Raw genomic sequence first — 18,632 nt, 5'->3', positions numbered from 1 at the left:
ATTAAAAGTCTAGAAAACACGACCTATGAGGGAGGACATGATAAAACGGTTTTCAGACATCTAAATACTTGTTACAAGCTGGAGGGAAACTGTTCTTAACCTCTGAGGATAGGACAAGAAGCAATGACCACACATTGCAGCAAGGAAGGTTTAGGGTTGGGCATTAGAAAAAAATCTCCTGTAAGGGTAGCTAAACACTGGAATAAATTCCCTGGGGGTGTTGCGGAATCTCTGTCATGGGAGATTTTTAAGAGCAGATTAGACAAATACCTGTCAGGAACCATCTAGATAGGACTTAGTCCTGCTATGAGTACAGGGGACTGGACTCAACCTCTTCAAGTCACTTCCAACCCTATTACCCTTATGATTCTATGTTCACCTACTTAACAGAATTTCTATGCAAATTTATGTCCTTGAATAAAAAGCTACCACCACATCTTATGCATACATTCATGTATAAATGCATACACATACACGCACTTTATTCTATAGCATTTTGGGAATAAGTATATAAATCAGGCTTCTTAAACTTTACCCTCTCCTCTGCCATCAGATAAAGAATATGTAAAAACATAAATAGAATTTCATTCCCTTTCAGCATGTCAAATTAACATAAGCAAATACAGAGTTATGCATCTTCATCTTTTCTGAAATAGTACCAATATTTCCTTAACTCTCAGAGTCAGCAGTTTTTCAACGTGTTCCAAATTTTAAATAAATAACATATGTGAATGTAAACTAACTCTACCAGCTGAATTGTATTTATTTTTTTTGTTTTGTAATTTATTGAGTTTCATTATTAATCAGATGGGTTTTTATGAGGAAGATAAAAGGAAAAATCTGAGGCTTTTTGGATGTTCTGATCACCTTCTTAAATTACCAATTTTGCAAAGACAGAAAATATTTTAAGTGCTAGGGTTAACCACATAATTATATATCACTTCACTTCTCCCCCTAAATTAAAATCAACCCGTTATTAGGTAAAGTAACAGTATTTTGGAATCAGCTGTTAAGGTCTGACCTCTGCAGTTCACTCATCTGAATCTTCTTGAAGTGACATTGCTTGTCAAAACTCATCAGCTAATCAAGTTCTTAAACTAAAGTAAGTTGTCCCCTCAAATTAAAATGATACCTCATTGTAAGCCTAACTACATCTGAATGCAAGAGGACAAAGGGCTCACTGGTATCTGGTATTAAGTTTTAGCTGGCCTGACCAGTTAAGAATACCTCCAATTTATTAATGTCATAAATTGTATTTGATGTAAGGTATCATTGGAAAAATGATACACACTGATCATTAATATACTTGCATTTTGGGGGTATGGTAAATACCTAAGAGACCATCAAAAATGAAGGTGAAATATGAAACTAAAACATGTTTCCCAGGCAAGTCTGGGGAGTGACTAAGTAGGTTTCTCCCAAACAAAGAATAAGCCAACACCTCCAGCAAGCTGTCATCAGAGACAAACAGCAATCACATGGAAAATGGCCACTCGTGCATTGCAGAGGGCAGGAACAGATATATGCAAACATTAGCAAACACCAGAAGTGGAGGAATTCAGTATGGAACTTCCTTTATCACTAGACTCCATGTCACCCTCCTCACAGCTTGAATGAACTGGTTTTTGGGAGAGAATCTTCAAAAGATTCCAATTTCAAAGGTTCACTGGTCTATACAAATGGTGCAAAGAGCCCATGTTGTCTTTTACATAAGACCACGAAGGAACATTTTGGGCTTTGTGGGAGATTGTCTCCACTGGATGGACAGCCATCTTTCTGGATGTGAGGTTGATAAGAATCTTACCTTGATTACCTTACACTATAGCTGCATTATGTCTGAGTCTCTAGAAAGTGTTTTTCACTTTTATTTGTTTGTACCTTTATCCTTTATACTTGAACTCACTTTAAATCCTCTCATCTTTTGTTGTTAAACTTGTTTTGCTTTTAATCTAAACCAACCCAATACCGTGTTTGAATTGAAGTGATTGCTAAATTCAGTTAAAGTGATCTGGTCTCTTTAGAGGATGGAACAAACATTATTATTATACCGAGTGGTCTAGAAAAGGGCCGGTCATTGCAGAATATATGGCTTGGGAAAATTTAGGAATGGGGGGTGGCATTGGGGTCATCTTATCAGCTGTCGCCAACAAGCTGATGGATATGAGTGTGTGGCTGGAGTGTATGAAGCAGGCAGCTGGCGTCCGAGTTGTGGATTTTGGCCTGCTTATCGCACAGACATATAGCGAATGCTTGACTGGTGCCTCAGAACATCCAGATGGCAGTGGGCTGTGCCCACGAAAGCTCATGATGCCATCTACATGTTTCACTAGTCTATAAAGTGCTACCAGACCATGTGTTGTTGTTTTTATAGGAACAGAGCAATTTAAGGCACCCAAGATTAGAGCGCGTCACTGAACTGGATTATGCTCTCTCATGTGACACATTTTTTTTTTTCAATTTTAAAGTAGCATTGTGCATCCTTATCAAGCACAACTTCATTTCTCCATATCAATGTTTGGAAACATTATCAGGTCCCTTCCCTCAATCAAGAAAGCAAACAAATAAAAATCCCCATAGAATTAAAATTCAGTTGCACTCAGTGACATAATTTGAAGCACCTGATAAATATTTCCAGTATATTCTAAGATGTTTCTTTGTTTCTCATCTGGTTGCAGAAAAAGACAAAGGAAAACACATGTCAATTTGCAAACCCTCGGGATTTATTTTTCCCAGAATCCTGAGGCACTGAACATTAAGACAGCTCTGACGAACTTTACAAATATGCTCTTTTATGAAGCCTTTCCAAAGAAAGAAGAATGATAACCTAAATACCAACACCCTCATTAACTGCCTCTCCCTCTGGCTCAAATAAAAATAAAGAAATCGCTCACTCAACCAAAAAAGTTGTCCTATCCTAAGCAGAGTTTCTACATCCCCAAAAAGGATCCAAGCCAAAGACTCCATCAAGTCCACCAAAGATTATGTGTGGGGGGTAAGTCTGATTTACTTCAGTAAGATTTCGGTACATGCTTAATAGAGAAGTTTTCCTGAATCGGGTTTTACATATTTTGGCATTATTATTTTTGGATAAGCTATAGATATTAATTCAAATCAAAATCTTTACAAAGACCAGCTTTGTAATTTTCATCCTGGTTAACTGATTTCTTCCCCTCTTTGGTTGGTGACAGTAATTGTTTAGGAGTTGCAGGACACTCATTTATTATATATTATGTTTTGAAAGGGTTTGGATAGAAGGGTTAAATAGCATAGAAAGTACCAAGGAGAGGAGAAGTCCCCAATGAGGAATCAAGAGAGACTATCCAGATACTGGAAAACTATCTGCTTAAGAATGAAGACTTTTGTATATCCTTCTGAGCACCAGTTACAAACTGTGGTCTGATCCTCAGAAATAAGATTTTAGGAGCAAGAACAGCATTTGGCAGAGCGAACATTAGATTAGTGATGGTTCATTGGCAGCAGGTGAAGGCTCAGCTGAGGAACACAGACAAAACCCCACCCCTTTCTCCCAAAACCCCACCCCTTCTGCTGAGACCATGCAACTTCAACAAACACTCTCTCCCCGCCACAGCCAAGCCCCATCCAACACCAGCTGAGGGCTGGGGCTGCCATGTAGCGTGTCCCCACAGCCCCTCCTGGGTGGCTAAGCAGTGTAGGCACATTACCCCACCACCTCTATGGTCTTTTATACAGACAGTCCCCGAGTTACACGGATCTGACTTATGTCAGATCCGCAGTTACGAATGAGGCTTTTCTCGCCCCAGAGGACGTGAGCGGCGGGACGCCCAGATGCACCACGGTCCCGCCACCCGCGTCCTTCGGGGCGAGAAAAGCTGCTCCGCGTCTCCCTCGTCTGCTGGGGAGGGGGCTCCCCCCAGCAGACCAGGGAGACGTGGAGCAAAGCCGCGGAGCACGCGGGCAGCGGGACAGCCCAGACGCACTGAGCCCCCCCCAACAGACCAGGGAGACACGGAGCAAAGCCGCGGAGGATGCAGGCGGGACCATGGCGCGTCTCGGAGGTCCTGCCACCCGTGTCTCCCTGGTCTGCTGGGGGGGGGGCACAGCTAGTGCACCCCCCCCCCCCAGCAGACCAGGCTTTTCTCGCCGACGACGCCTGGGGTAGAGCAGCTGAGCTGCGGTGCTGCGGGGACCTATCCCGCAGTGCCCCAGCTGCTGTCCCAGGTGTCCAAATTCAGCCGCTGTTGAAACTCATCAGCGGCTGATTCCAGGAAGCCCAGGGCAGAGCAACTCTGCCTCAGGCTTCCTGTTGTCAGCCACTAGTCAGTTTCAGCAGCAGCTGAATCTGGAGCCAGTTCCGACTTACATACAAATTAAACTTAAGAACAAACCTACAGTAACTATCTTGTACGTAACCCGGGGACTGCCTGTACTAACAAAAACGATTCTCTCAGTCATACATCTTTGAGGCTTGGCATTTAGGGGTGAGGAGGGGACTTACTTTGTCACCAGCAATAGCAGAGGAGAAATTCCAGGGGAAATATTGGAGCTATGGCCAGTCTTGAGAGCAATGGATACATCCTAAGCTTTCCACACCAGTATCTGCAAATAAGAGTTTACAAGACCCTCTCTCACTAAAAGGGTTGTAAGAAGCTCTAACGTCATATGTAAAAGTGAACACAGGCCACTGGCACAAAGATAAGGTAAAAAAGACCTCAATTTGCTACAGAAAACAGAGAGGCACTTGAAGCTGTAGAGGCAGCACTAGAAAAATCTCAGTAGTAAGATGAAGCATTAGTAAATAAGTGTCAGAGTGACTGAATTATAACATTAAATAGAGGTGTGTGTATGTGTGTGTGTTAAACATTTAGCTGATATTAAATAAATAAATATATATATATATATATTTTTCGAGGAAATGTTAGACACTAATAAAAACATGTCCTGAGGCTTTCCTAGTACTGGATACATCAAAGGGGTTTTTCACTAGTAATTTGGGGAGTTTATGCCTCTGGGTGCTACTGCTGTGATTTCAAAATAGAATTATCTGATGCTATGTGATTTCTTGAACCATTAGTTTTCCATCTCCTTTATTTTATGTATTTATATACACCAGTATTACAAAAAGACACCAGGCAAGAATAAAAAATGACCCATTGAGAATAAAGGGTTACTTGATACCCTATTAAAATATAAACAACTATATATAATTATCCCTTAAGTGATTATAAGTGGGGAACTTTCTCATTATCTACATATATGAATCTCTCATTCACTTTTATAGTTGTGTATCAATAAAATTCCATTAGATATTGCAAGACACATTCTTTCATCCATATTCTGCCCCAGTATTAGCTGGGCAAGTTGGGATGCTATATGCCTGTCTGGTTTCTCTGTAGTCCTTGGTACTCTAAGTAACCAATCATTCAAGATGCTGAGTCACCAAATTTCTGATGGCTTCCCAGGAAGCTGGGACACCTCACAGAAGTGGGCTAAAAATAATAATGGTTTAGTTGCTCTTGTTTTCTTATCAACTACATTCACATATAGGGCAAAATTCTCTCCTCCGATGCACAAAAATATTGACTACAATGGGATTATTTGTAAATAGCTCTGTGCAGACATTGGCTTGAAGAGCTAATGCACAAAGATTAAACTACGTCAATGGGTTTTAGATTAGGCCACTAGAAAATATTTAAACTGAACCTTGATATGTGGTAAATGATTTCGAGAAGGGAGTTCCATAAAGAGAAACCATAATCAGAGAAGTTTTCACTTGGCTTTGATTCAGACTATTTCACAGCAGAGAAAAAGACTAGTTCAGAAAACTTTGAACAGACTTGAAGGACTGAGCAGTAGAAGAAACTGTTGCTTGGGTATTTCACGCTTATGTTGGTGGTTTTATATGCCAACAGTAATATCTATACCCAAACATGTTGAATTACTGAAGATTGTTGCTGGTAGCAGAAAGCATCAGGTATGTACTTTTTTGCTATTTCATTTCACGGTGAGAGTGGATAATAAGGAATTTGATTCTGGATACATTTCTATTGTCAGGTGGACCTGTACAGCACTGGACTTGTTAAGCAATTACACATGGGAATTGTGCTACTACATATCAGGTTTTAAATCTGTATGGAAATATTACTGATATTAATTTTGTGGGGCACCTAGCATTCAAGGACAGTCTGTGAAAATCAAAATACAACATCTCACATCATCTGTCCAGGCAAAAAACCAACAAATGGTAACAGGCTAACTCGGCTACCCCCTGAAGCTCCTATCGAGGCAGTAGGGATTTTCTTCCCATTCCCCACCCCAGTGTCTGACCAAGGTAAAATACATTATCTTTTAGTTACTCTTTGCAATTTGAGAGAAACCTTTTTCTTGTAAGTGTACTAAACCCCAGCAGACTTGGGATGGTCCTGACCTACGTCGCAGGGAAATAGATTAGAGAAATGATTTTTTTTAAAATAGACCAATACCACCTTCATCCCAGCTTCACGTTAAGGCACCATCCCCAACACATCTTGAACACAAAGTGGAGGGTTCACATAATGCAAAAAATATATATATATCCTCTCTGTACCCTCCTGATTATGAAATGATCAGAGGCTGAATTATAACAGAAAATATAATTCCCCTGATATTTCAAGTTTGATTGAAAACAGGAAGTACTAGACATTTCACCATGAGAATAGGGTTTTCTCATATTTCCCAAATGATTCAGCATCCATAGATGGCGAGATAAGCATGCCAATGTTCGGATTCTTGTTTGTAACAAACTTCCCAAACTTTGCTAAAACAAAAAAAGCAGTCATGTAGCACTTTAAAGACTAACAAGAAGGTTTATTAGGTGATGAGCTTTCTTGGGGCAGACCCACTTCTTCAGATCATATTCTGAAAGTGAATTGTGAAAGCTATGTAGCTGATTCATTACTGTGTAATTTGTTTACTTCTTCATTGTATCCCTCTGTTATATAATGGTCATGCCAATTCACTTTCAGAATATGATCTGAGGAAGTGGGTCTGCCCCACGGAAGCTCATCACCTAATAAACCATCTTGTTAGTCTTTAATTAAAGTGCTAAATGACTGCTTTTTTTGTTTTACCAAGCTCAGACTAACACAGCTACCTCTCTGTTACTTCCCAAATGTTGAACATTCTTCTGCCCTTAACAAGAAATCAGACAGAAGCCTAGCCTCTCTTTCATTGGACATCACAGTGCATTGCAATTATCAATTCATATCACACTTGATGCTGACTTAAAATCTGAATATCATTTGAATGAAAATATTTCAAAGCCTATAGGTCTCTGTTCCCAATAAGTCTGGTCTATGTATAATCAAGAGCATTTTTTCTAGACCAATCAGCACAGACTTAGCAGAAGAAAGGCCTTTGGTACGAGTAAAAAATTCCAAGCTTGTATCTTTCAATTGCCCCTTTGAGGGTCATATATTGTGCACGTTTCTCAGCGGTGTATCTGAAATGAATACTGCCTCTATGTAAAGCAGTAGGAGGTCACATTATAATTAGAATGCAATCAGCAGAATTGGTTATGACTTGGTTTTCTTTCTGCAATGACAATCTATGCCACATCTGCCATTACATTAATATTTTCTGCATTACTAACAGGAAGAAAAAGGGTTTTCCACTGAGCAGCTGATTTAGTTGTCTTTAACTAAAAGATCACATGAGCTAATCAAGACCCAAACAGTTCACCTTTAAAATACCCAAACCATCTGGCTGGCTGTCCCATGATAAATCTCAATGATAAATGTCTTCGTTTTGATGTTACAAAGGAACCAGAGACCTGCTCAGTTTTGGCACAGCTGAAAACACACTGGCAAGAGTAGAATAGAACTCAGATGTCCAAAAATTTAGAAGTAAATCATTTTGACCTGCAGAGCATAATATATTTAGAGGAAACCAAAGAAGAAAAAAAGGTTTGGACTTATACTTTCTCTCTGGAGAAGAGGTTTTTTTATTTAAAAAAAGTGTTTCTTTACTATATTTTACCAGAGACACAAAGGTTCATATTAGATTTTTTCAGAAGAACTGAAGTTTTGGATAGCCTCTAAGAAACCTTCAGAATATGGTGTTTTTTTCACCTCCACACTTTTCTATTCATCCAGATGACAAAGAAGAAAGCTTGAACTGTATATAATCAGAATGATTAATAATCCTTTCACACCAAGAGACTTATTTTCCCAGAGCTTCACTGTTGCTGAGAATGGATGAATTGAAACCGGAAGTAGCGTGGGGTTAAGGCAAAGTCAATGACTAAAGGCTAGCATAAGATTTATATGGATCTAGAGTGACGTAAACAGCGTCTCATCTGAAGGTATACTTTCATGCTCAGCCAGAGCTTCAGAAACAAATTATTTAATCATAAATCATTTTACCTTTTTATGTTACAAGTTATAAACACTTCCCTATAAATCATGTATGTGAAAGATGGATGGAGAGCATTAAATAGAAACATAGGCAAACACTGAACAAGCCCTAGCACAAAACTCAAACAGTATGTTGCCATGAACATGTTAAATGCAAATCGCTGTGGCCATTCTATCCAATGGAAAGAAAGGCTCAAACGAAACCAAAATTTCATTAAAACCTACATGAGATATCAATGATTCAGCAATGTATGTTTGAAATCCTAGTTTTATTGAAGAACCACACAGACTGCTAGTCACGATAGTTTATGAATTCAGAACTATTTGAATCCTGACAGGTTCCAGTTTGTTCATACAAACTATTACTATATATTGATACAAATTCCAGTTTATATAGAATTCATCATTGTAACCCTAAAAAAAAAACCTACATCTTGACTACACCTCAAAATTAACTCTAACCTGGAAATTAACCATAGAGGAAAAGAAACTAATTCTAAAATCTCTTACCATTTTCACCAATGCTCACTGCCCATTGCTGATAGATGAGAAGTGGGGAGGGGGAGAATTATCCATTAACATTCATTTACCAATAAACATAGCTGTTCAAAACATTTTCTTAAAACTTTCTCTGTAGCTGCTTGTTCAGTTAGGTTGGATTTTACTCAGTTCTAATTTGTGCAATCCTCTTTCCTGGGCCCTGTACCCAATGCTGTTTTAAACTATTTGTGCAAGGTTGGGGGTTTCGACCAAAATCTTAAAAGGCTATTTTCACATCTAAAAGAACAAAATACTGGGCAATTCCTCCCAATATTTAATCTTATTTTCCTTTCCAGAATTTCTTCCCATTGCTTTGTAAAATCCCATTGTACAATCACCCTAGAGTTATAGTCCCACTTTGTCATTGGCTAGTCAGATACACAGGAAATTATTTGGATCTTTCCACCTAAGTCCTTTCCACTTGGTTCCTCATTATGTTGTTGTTAAATTCCTCCCAATTTTTTTCTGGAAATTAGGTGGTTATTACTGAAAGCCAAAATGATCTCACTAGTGCCTTACAGTTACTGACATCTCTCTGGTGATGGGTTTACTTTCTTGAACCATGGAGCGTTCAAGAATACTTTAGACATTTACCACCCTTCATTTTACTTCTCTGTCTTACTGCAGCGTGGTTACCATGTTTCTTAATTCTCTAAAATTTGCTTTCTTGAAATTGAACTAATTAGCCTCCATGCTTACATTTATCATCATTAAACAGCTGATTTTCATGACTGCTGGTATGCCAATAGTTAGGTGACTACCAAATAATGAATAAAAACAAATACATAAAAGGTCAGAAAAGACTAAAGGAGCATCCTCATTAAACACTTACTGTTGTCATTGAGTTTAGGATATAAAATCTGTAGTGAAGAGTGAATGAGAAATTTTGAGAAAATAATAACAAAGAAGAGAGAGATCAGTTCCTATAGGTTGCACCTTCACAAACGAATGATATATGTCCAGGATCATATCTTTAAGAAAAAGTTGACACAGTACAAAGTAAATCCCCAGTACAAAGTACAGTAGTCCATCCCCTGGTTAGTGCCAACTGTTTCCTAACATTTATTTCCAGTATTTTGTTCTGTATATTTGTTAATGTGCTAAGCAATGTGGACTCTACCACTCACATTGGGGACTATCCCACAGTCTAATAGAGACCTCACTGCCAGGAAGTTCTTTTGTCCTAATATTAAGCCTACATTTCCCTTCTTCTTCCATCTCTCTACATTTCTTTATAAAATGCATTTCAAATACACAGGCACTTAGCTTTGACCACTGCTCACCAAGGGTTCGTCTGTACAGCAGGGTTTAACTCGAAATAAGCTATGCAAATTGAGCTGTAGCTTATTTCTAAATAGCTTATTTCAATATTGGAAGCATCTACACAGCACTTATTTCAAAATAAAGCACTCTTCCTCCAGCTTCCCTTACTCCTCGTACAATGAGGGTTATAGGAGTCAGAGTAAGAAGTCCTCCAGTTTGACAGTATTTCAATATTATTTCAAAATAACTGCCTGTTGTGTAGACGCGGACTAAATTATTTCAAAATAACGCTAGTTACTTCCAAATAATGTTGCCATTTAGACATTCCCCAAAACACACACACTTCACTGTTGCTTAATCATATTATATTAAGCATGCAGCATTTAGTTCTTAGTTTTTCTGCATAAATCAGTCCTTCTAGAGCCCTAATTATTATTGTTGATTTACACTGATATCCTTACAATTTGTCAATACCATTCAGGTATGGCGATATCCACAAAGGAGCAAAATATTCAAAACATGGTCACCCACTAAAGCCATATACAAAAGGACTTTATACTTCCTGTGGCGAGGACTGATACTCTGCACATGCTCCCCTCCAATTACATCAGCCCCTTTTCACTATCATATTGCAAGCTCAATTTCTTATCCACTATCATTCTTATCAATAGGCCTCTTTCAGCATATCTATTTTTCTACATTTGTCACACTCGCTGAATGTCTCTGTATTGGTTTATTGACCCACCCCTACAGATTAGTCTGTATTTTCCCAAGATGAATTACATTGTTATTTTCTGCTGTTATTTTTAGCCCTTGTAGGTCCCTCTGTGTTATTTCTCTGAACTCACTAGTGTTCGCAATCTCACCTATTTTAGTATAATCTATAGCACATGGGTCATATTTACCTCAGACTAAAAGGCTTCTACAAAAGGTTGAAGGCACCACTTAAGTCCTGCACTAATGCTAAAATAAGTGGTCAACAGGATTCAGAGGAGAAAGGACAGCATAAACTATATGAGGATATCTTTCATCCCCTATTACAAGAGCGAACTAGGCCAGAAGCATTCTGATTAAAGATTAAGTAGCGATTCCATGCTAACAAGGGCAGTCCCTGAAATAATTGTATGAATGAGTGTAGAAAGAAGTATGCAGGAAAGTAATAACGATCAAACTGCTAAAGTAAGTGTTTCGTCCTGATGAGTATTGATAAATTATTTTATTATTCTTTTATGGGCTTTTTTTTTTTTTTTGAATCCAGCTTCAGAGGTACCTAAGTGATTTGCTCTGTATCATATACAAGTTCATTTACTATACCTATCACTATGATATCTGACTCTCTATGGAACATATACAGTAAATATAGGCTAGTCATGATATTATCCTACTTCTTTCCTTCCATTTGCTTTAGTATTTATGGGAATTATACCCAGCTGAATGTATCAGAGAAACAAATCACATCTCTTTCATTGTTTGATTTGAATTTCATGTTACATGCCATGTGAGTAAATGCCTAACGTCTCTCAGAAAGCTACAATAGGATAACTCTTAAGGAAGTTTTAATCATTACATTCTTCAAGTGATTACAGGATGCCTCTGAAATCTGTAGTACAAATGGGAAGATACTTTCTCCCCATGACCGAAACAATTGCTAACCTATCAGAAGAGTGGAAACCAATGTTTATATCAATGCTCTTTTGTTGTAAAGATGGCTTTTTCACCATTTGTTTCAACTTCCAATCAGAACTAACTTTTAGTGCCAACACTATGAAAACAATTCTATGAAAACAGCTCTCTAAATAGGTTGTGGGATGGTTTTAAATTATGTGGACATTGAAGCAACACATACTGAGTTGCAAAATGTTCAATTTATTCAGGTCTTTTATGACCAACACATTTGGAAAGCAGGAGAAATGCTCAGTGATATACACTACATAATTCCTTTTCTTTGGAGCTAATATGGGTTATTTGTCTATTCACTGCCAGATATAACTACCAAAATTTCACCAATTTTTGATCCCTTCAGTCAATCTCTCTAACAGCTCTGTCTAAAGTCTGAGAAATGATACAATTCACTAGACAGGAGAACAATGTTAAAGTTCAGACTACCAAACATCAGATGAAATAATTTATTTGGAAAATAATAAATAAATACCCACTGCTACCGTGTTTTTCTTCACTGCAATAACCAATAATCTAAAAGTATTTGGACAATGTTTTTGGTGGAGCTGAAATAGACATTTAAGGTAAAGTTTCCCCCTAGCTGGTTGAATAAAGAAAACAACCACTTATTGTATGGGTTATTGAATACTTAGTAATGCTCATATTTATTCATAAAATTCAATGTGAACTATAGTCATTTGCCTTTTATAAATATTAGCTAGAATAGGGACGGCCATCTTAACTTTAGATCATCCCATCAATAGTTTCCAGTCATTTTCAATTGGCTCTGCCATGGTGAATAGGGTTGCCAAATGTGCGGTATTGACCTGGACAAGTCCTGTATTTTCACCTCCTGTCTGGTAAAAAAAAATCAGAAAATACTGGACACCTAAAATGTCTGGTATTCTCTGGGTTTTTTTTCCTGCCAGGAGGCAAAAATACCGGACACCTGGCAACCCTACGACACACTCAGCAACTGGGCCCAGCCTCTCTCCTCCCTCCCCCCCCCCCCGGATCCCTGTTTACCTGGTTCCACAGGGAAGCTACCTTCTGACTCGACCAATAAAACAAGATGGCCACTGGCAAAAAGCCTAAAGACCTGAAGCAAGGGGAAGCAATGCCTTCCCTGGGTCTTACTGCTCAACCTCTCCCTTTTTCCTATACCTATTCTGACACTGTATGCACTGAAAGGAGCTATGCTGGTTTATTTATTTATTTATTTATTGCTCAACAGCTTTGGTCTCCCTCTCCCACCCCCCACCAGAAATTTTTTTCCTATGTGTTTTTTTTGTAGGGGAGGGGAGTTGTTTGGTATTTTTGGTTAAACCATCTGGCAACCCTAATGGTGAAAGTGTTTCAGAATAAGGTTAGTGAAGGAAAATGAAAACATTAAAACCTTTTGGGCCAAAAGGATATAATGGTAAGGAACTCTCTACTGGGTAAAAATATTCTATGTCAAATCATGCAAATCAGCTTGATCTCCTTCTTTGACCTGGCAACCGGCTGGGCAGTTAGGAGAAGGTGGTAGACATAATATGCCTGGACCTCAGCAAATCTGATCCAAACTCTGATTCAGCCTCAAATCTCAAACTTTATATGCAAATTTTATCCCAATGCCACCCACCTCTACATACAAAATTTAATGTACATTGCCACCACAACTTCTTGTACAGAAAATCCCTGTTGGCAAGCCAGTGAAGTACTTAGAATGCCTAGGCCTTTTGCAGTGAGGAGTTGAGACCCACGAGTGTTCATATTCAGTTCCATGGACCCTAGCATGCATAATTCCAAGGCTGCAGAGTTAAATGGGAGGCGTGACAATAGAAATATATATAAAATTACTTGGACCATAATTATTGGCAGTAATATTTATATTATGGTAGCATCTAAAGGCCACAATACAGAATGTACTGGGGCTGTACAGACAGAGACAATCCTGGTCATGAAAGATATATAATCTAAAGATTGTTCAACCCACAGCAAGTAGCTAATAATTTGTAATTCTAAAAATTAGCCACAAAAGTACAATAATATTTTATAATAGACTGAATTGTGTTGTACAATTAAAACTAAAAAAGCTGTAGCTGAACTGAAATAAGATATCTAGGGATTTTATTTTCCTTGTACATTAAAAATCTGGTTTAATGGTTCCTGTACTTATTGATGGAACCGAGTGTGCTCGAAATATTGGATAATTTAAAGCCATTATTTCCTTTAATGTCCCAAATTGGTTGGCTACCAATGTTTTATTATGGATTATTAATGCATCTCCTGTTGGCATTTTGCCCTTCGTCATTTGTCTTTGAGATCTCACTCCAAATTCAAACTTTGCTAGATTTCAACAACTGAAAAGTTCCGAACAACATAGGCCTTTATTACATACATAGGCCCTGCTGGAGTAAATCCTTTAAGCACATGCTTAAGTCTATTCCTATTTGCTAACAGAATTCAAGCGTATGCTTTAAATTAAGTTCAAGTGTTAGTGCTTTGCTGGATGGGGAGCATAGTCTTTATCTAGTTACAGCTTGTTTGATAACAAAAACAAATATTTTTAGCAATTGAGAGGGAGTGTGGACCTCACACTTGCTTTTTGAGTGGTAGGTCTATGTTAACTGGGAGGATCACTAGGAAACTTTTGATTTGTAGCGTTTTGCACTTTTTTTTTCTTCTTGATTTACATTACTATGCATGAGAGCTGAAATGATTCAACGTTTATAATAGTATCATTCAACGGTTTCATAGTATCTACATTACTACATAAAAAGTGAAACATGAGATTTTACATACCTTCATGGTTCCTCAAATCCTTCCAGTTACTATTGCAGGTCAGAGATACGGTTGTTATGGGAATATACTCTGCCAATTTTCATTTTTTAAGATAACTTACAAATGAGGAATTGGAATCAGGTCTGACTGCAGAATCAGGTCCTCGGTATACACAACTTTATACCTTTTTCTTGTATACACATTCTTAAGCCAACACTTAACACACTTTTTGGTCGTATTTGTTATAAATCCTTGTAGAGAATGAAAAAGATTGATGGCACTCAACAAGAGTGGATATTTATTCTCCACTTAAATAAATATTAGTGATGACCCCAAATGGCACAATGGGGTTAATGTATATTACCCTAAATAAATCACAGAACATGTTTTCTTTCCTTCCCCGCCCCGATCAACTTATTCTGTCAAAGTACCAAAGTCAATGATGACATTATTGCAGACATTTGATACAGCATTTTTAGTATCACTTTACCTGCTCTCTTCATTATGACAGTCACACATGATGGCTACTTTCTCTTTAAGCCATACACACTGGACTATGGGAAAAGAAGTTTTTCATAAAATAGTTAATATTTTTTCTGTTCAATTTTTATCAAGTCTTTAGCATTTCAAGATACTAACATAGATAGTTCAGAGGTGAAATGACCATCTTAAAAAGTCTCCATGTTGAAAGAGAAAGGCAGCAACATTCCTTCCAGATGTGCAATAAGAAGAGAGTCACCCCATTCCCGGAGGATGCAAGAGCTCTTAGAATTTCAAAGGCTGATGCCAAGAGGCCTTGCCAGAATCACTCCACAAAAATGTTTGATGAATGACTATGGTGAGCATCAACTTTGCAGATAAATGACTAAAAGTAGACTAGTTTATGTCTCAGTGGAGGAGGATAAATTTCCCTTTTGTTTTGGGGACTTGAAGCATAGAGAATGTTATTGACCATTCTACCTTTCACGGAGCTAACAACATTTTACTAAGAATCTGTTGCCTTCTAAATTTCCTTTCAGCACAAGTCCATAAATTTAGACAGAAAGAGACAGCTTCGGTACAAAACTTCTTACGAAATAGCACAGCAAACAATTGATTTGTAAATTGCCTGAGTCCCTACAGTAGGTGGAAATTATTGCTATGCAATGCAAAGCACATGGCCAACTCATAAATCAAGTAGATGGCACTTCAGACATGGAAGGAAGGAAGGAAGGCCTTGTAAATAAGGCACAGGGTGGGGACTCAGGAGACAGAAATTCAATTGTTGTCTCCGCCACAGACTCCTTGTGTGACCTTGGGCAATGCCTTAATCTCTCTGTCTCAGTTCCCCAGCTGCAATGGAAGTAACATCTCTTCCCTTTTTCTACCATTTGTCTGTGTTATCTATTTAGAGGGTAAGTATTGAGGGCAAGAACTGTCTGTTACTGTAGGGTTAAAGAGTACCTAACCCAATTATGCCTCAAAGTAGCTGTAATACTAATAAATAAATAGATAAAGTACAGATAATGTTTTTTTTTTAAAAGTTAACTCTTAGATAAGTTTTATCAAACAGATTTCTTCAAGCTAAAGCTAGAGTTCTGAGTAAGGCCACACAAAAGTATTATTTGAATGGAACATTAGATACAAAAGCACTCTTTTTTTCATGGGCACTTGGGAAAAGTTAACCTTCATTTTGCTACCCAAGGTGCCTACATGTAATAATGCATATCCCTAAGGAGGAAAAAGAAACCAAAGCAGGGAAACATTTTTCTTTTTGACTGATGTGTTGAAAGGACGGGTTAAGAGAGAGTTTACAGGAATTGGCCAGCAGACACGCGAGCTCATTTTGTGCTTCCAAAATGATCAAAGATGATTTCTTATTGAATAAAACAATTTTAACTACTTAGAGAAGATTTCATTATTGTAATATCAGCTGTGAAAGCGACAGGACCAATTTATGATCGAGGGTAATCTGAATGTGAATTATGGCTCCAAATTAGTGTGGTTTTTTGTGACTTTGCTCCCTGCCCTCCTATCTCCTAAATATGTTATGGAATTCTGATTGCCTCAAAGCAAAATCTTGTGTACCAGAAATTATTTTGGCAAAAAGCGCAAGAATGTATTACCACATTTCTTTACGGGCACAGATTCTAGGAAAATCTCAAGGTGCAAATGACTTACAGTCTACTTCACATCATGGTTGTTTATTGTTATGTGTGCTCATTATTACTCCTTACCCTAAACCATAGGTACATTCCTGGCTCTAATTCCCAGTGTTTTGGGAGCACTGTACTAGTGCGTGTGTGTTTTTTTCTTTTTTAGATTTCCAAATCATCCTAAATATCAATCAAAAATGCTGTGCAACATCTACTTGTTAAAGCGGGTAGATACAAACTATGACACACTGCAAGTTGATAATGACCTTTATTCAAGACTGGGATATAGTCTGTTATAACAGCCATAGTCTGTTATAAAAACATGTTTTGCAATATCTTAAAGTCCTTCCATGCAAATTGATATGCACCAAATTAGTGTTTAAATACCACAGTTCTTATTTTATTATGGATAATATACTGAACTAGTTCTGTCAATTTTAGAAATGTACGACATCATTTTGAGTAAATCTAAGAACATGCATCTTTTTTCCATGGAAACTGTATTACAAGTATGCACATTTCTCCCGTCACAGAAAATCTCCATGAATATTTTGATAAACAGCTGTTATGCTGTAGTAGTTTATGGCCATAATAGCATCAGCTTCAGCAAAGAAATGACATGGTATCAGAAGCAATCACATAATTATTTTTGTGAACAACTCAGAGAAGCATTCCGTGGATCATTTCAATTTGTGGGTTTACTGGACAGAAAAAAAAATACCCCAACCTTGTGCTTCAGTGAAAAAGCCCTTGGGTTGCTCATTATCTGTCCACTAGAGAGAAGTGGGATTCCTGTCCCTTTCCCTGCAATAGTTTAAGAAGCACAATGGGTTTGAAATGTTTAACTGATATATGTTATGTTCCTTCTCGGGAATGCATTTTGTAATTATTCAAAAAGAAAGGGTGCCCTTTATTTAAAAAATAAAAATAAAAAATACATGTTTAGGGGGAGTTACTTATTAAAAGGAAAATGAAATATAAATAGAAAATGTGATCATCACCATAGCTTGGACTTTAAAAGGAGTCTGTGGGGACTAAGATACATAAATCCCTTGAGCTCCTTTGAAAAACTGCAGCCTGCGGGAGACACACAGAGAAATTTCCTAAAACATAAATATTCTTATTGGAAGGTTGAAATGCAATACAACTTTATTTCCTAGAATTCAGAACCTTAAGCATGCAAGAATTCAAATCAGGAGACAAAGAAGGCTGCCCCCGAAAGCAGAGACAACTCAACCCACCTTGCTCCATGCTGCCGCTGAGAACAGAGATTGCATGCTTGCCTACCTAGCATACTAGCCTGCAAGCATGTCTTAGAAAATCCCCAATTGAAGGTCTGCAGGGTGCAGGATGGACAATAAACTGTTGTGCTGCTTCCCAGAAGCCATGGTAGGGTTGAGCACATTGTAATATAGATCCCTTGGAGATAAACACACCAGGAAATGCCACCTCAAAAAGCAGAACTGGTAGCTTCCCTCGTGGGCTCCAATTGGCCCAGGTGCCCTATTTGAGCCCAGTTCCAGGAAGTGTACATAAACAAAATCGACTCCCCTCACCAGCTGTCTGAGCAACCTGCCTCCCAGTTTGCTTTACAACTCCTTATCCTGGCTCTGAACCTTGACTCTACCCTTGGTTCCTGATTCCAGTTCTGATCTTCAATGTAGCTCCTGGCTTCTCCGTGCCACTGCTCTGACCACTGGTGAGGATTACCCAAAGTCCTGGCTGTGACACTTCCACATGGAAAAGAACAACTTGCCATTTTAACAGTGTTCTAAACACTACCCACAGAAAATCCCCTGGCTTGAAGCACAAAGGGGTTCTCTCTCGAGCTATCGGCCAAAGCTCAACTTGGCTAATATCAGACAGTCTGTCTCAACTGCATCTGGGCTTTCTTTTG

General features: G+C 38.2%; 1 protein-coding gene and 1 long non-coding RNA gene across 8 annotated transcripts in view; one reads left to right on the top strand and one right to left on the bottom strand.

Annotated features, from left to right (window-relative positions):
* Positions 1-18,632, bottom strand: part of LRMDA (leucine rich melanocyte differentiation associated) — an 865,870-nt gene that overhangs the window by 93,356 nt on the left and 753,882 nt on the right. The gene's annotated exons all lie outside the window — the stretch shown is intronic.
* The window catches only part of LOC149523969 (uncharacterized), a 98,078-nt gene continuing 85,261 nt past the window's right edge, over positions 5,816-18,632 (top strand). For 2 of the 4 annotated variants that reach the window (XR_016350153.1, XR_016350156.1), the window contains exon 1: positions 5,816-5,953. This is a non-coding gene — a long non-coding RNA (uncharacterized LOC149523969). The remainder of the gene's footprint in view (positions 5,954-18,632) is intronic. The other 2 variants (XR_016350157.1, XR_016350154.1) reach the window with 1 other exon arrangement.

Source organism: Pelodiscus sinensis, chromosome 8 (assembly GCF_052426305.1).
Source record: "Pelodiscus sinensis isolate ZL-2025 chromosome 8, ASM5242630v1, whole genome shotgun sequence".
Taxonomy (NCBI): domain Eukaryota; kingdom Metazoa; phylum Chordata; order Testudines; family Trionychidae; genus Pelodiscus; species Pelodiscus sinensis.
Note: the sequence above shows the minus strand (reverse complement) of the source record. Positions and strands in the feature narration are given on the sequence as shown.